The 2046-nt window shown below is 35.6% G+C and overlaps 1 pseudogene; it reads left to right on the top strand.

The window, feature by feature from the left end:
• Positions 1-379: 379 nt before the first annotated feature.
• On the top strand, positions 380-986 carry LOC110215020 (high mobility group protein B3 pseudogene; annotated as a pseudogene).
• Positions 987-2046: the final 1060 nt, after the last annotated feature.

Raw genomic sequence — 2046 nt, 5'->3', positions numbered from 1 at the left:
AAAGAAATAAAAGTCATAAGCAATGGCAAAGCAGAAAAAAATCATCTCTATTTGCAGATAACATGATGGTTTGCTTCAAAAACCCCAGAGAATTAGGAAAGAAAGTAATTGAGATGACTAACAGCTTTAACAAAGTAGCAAGTTACTACATTAATCCAGAAAAAATAACAGTATTTCTATATAGCAGTAACAAAATCCCATAAGAAATAACAGAAGAAAGTAAAGAGAAAAGGGAGAAAAGAACATGGATGATCAAGCTATAACTTCAGTGGTGCTCCTACGAGTGTTGCACAGACACCTGGGAATGGTGCCTTCAGCCTCCTCAAATTGGGAAGCCTGAGCTCCAATCTGGGAAACCTGCCAAGGTTACACACTAGAGATGGCTAAAGGTGACCCAAAGAAACCAAAGGGCAAAATGTCTGCTCATGCCTGCTTTGTACAAATATGTCGCAAAGAACGTAAGAAAAAAAAATCCTGAAGTTCCTCTCAATTTTGCAGAATTTTCAAAGAAGTGTTCAGAAAGATGGAGGAATATGTCTGGGAAGGAAAAATTCAAGTTTGATGAAATGGCAAAGGCTGATAAGTTGTGGCATGATAGAGGGACGAAGGATTATGGATCAGCTAAAGGAGGGAGAAAGAAAGGAGCCTAATGCTCCCAAATGGCACCCCATCTGGCTTCTTCCTAATCTGTCGGGATTTTGCCCCAAGATAAAATCTATAAACCCTGGGAATCCACTGGGGATGTAGCAAAAAAAAACCCCAAAACCCCACAACAACAATTTGAGATGTGGAATAATCTGAATGATAGAGAAAAGCAGCTATATACAATAATAAGGCAGCAAAACGGAAGGAAAAGTATGAAAAGAAGGTTGTTGATGTTGTTTCCAAAGGGAGGTTTGATAGTGTAAAGGGAACAACTAAAGCATCCGAGAAAAAAAGGAAAGGAGGAGGAAGAGGAAGGAGATGATGAAGATGATGATGAATAAAACTTTATTATTTGTCTTAACTACCATAGAGTTGGGGAAGCACTAAAGCACTCTTATTGATAGTGTCTACTGCATTTGTGGCAGTTAACTTTTAAAATTGGAAACAGGTGCTCTAGACATTTTGCTTGGTTTATGTGTCCTGGATATGAGGTGTTATGAGCTCCTTGAAACTGTATCAAAGTTGTACATATTTCCAAACATTTTTTAAAATGAAAAGGAAATTGAGTGTTTTCCTCTCTCTGTGCACTTTGCTGTTGCTGTAACAAAACATTTTGAAAAGTTACAGGCTTTTGTGTGTGATAATTATGGTTATTGGTTAGAAATCCCAGGTTGTAAACTTACACTCTTCTCTGTATATCTGGAGGGAAGGGGGCATGTACATATCTCCACACACCCATATAAATACATACCTACTTGTAAGTATACACACCCCATATATGTGTGTGTGTATATATATGTATGTATGTATATGTGTGTGTGTGTATAGTGTGTGTTTATTTGTACTAGACAAATTCTTCTCATATATATTTGGAATTATGACACCTTAGAAAGGGAAAATTAATTTGTATCTTTCATTAGGTGCCATGGCCCAAAGCATGCACTGTTAAGAGCAGCTTTATACAATGCTAGCTTAAAGTTGTCATTTTGTATGTAGTGAAATAGCAGTCTGTTGCTGTTCTTAGATGTGGCAAGGGGGTAGAATTTCAACTGGCATGAAAAATGGGGTTTTTTTTGGTTGTGGTTGTTAAATGCTGTCATTTTAAAAAGGGGAACTTTAAAAAAGAAAACTAAAGCAGCAATGGAGGTTAAAATATATTCTGTCCCTAATAACTGGAACATTTGGTTGACTTTTTTTTGTATGTTTGGCATGCTAAAATGTTTCCCAAACTAAATAAATAGTGTTAATATTAAAAAAAAAAGAAATAACAGAGAAATACCATCCAAAATAACTACAAAATGTATAAAGTAACTACCAAGAGACACTGAAAACGTATAACCAAAATTATGAAATACTCAACAAAAATAAAGACAAATTATTTGAAGACCATAAATTGCTCAT

This window comes from Phascolarctos cinereus, unplaced genomic scaffold (assembly GCF_003287225.1).
Source record: "Phascolarctos cinereus isolate Bilbo 61053 unplaced genomic scaffold, phaCin_HiC Scaffold_726;HRSCAF=1367, whole genome shotgun sequence".
In the NCBI taxonomy this organism is placed as follows: Eukaryota; Metazoa; Chordata; class Mammalia; order Diprotodontia; family Phascolarctidae; genus Phascolarctos; species Phascolarctos cinereus.
This window is presented reverse-complemented; position numbering and strand designations above follow the sequence as displayed.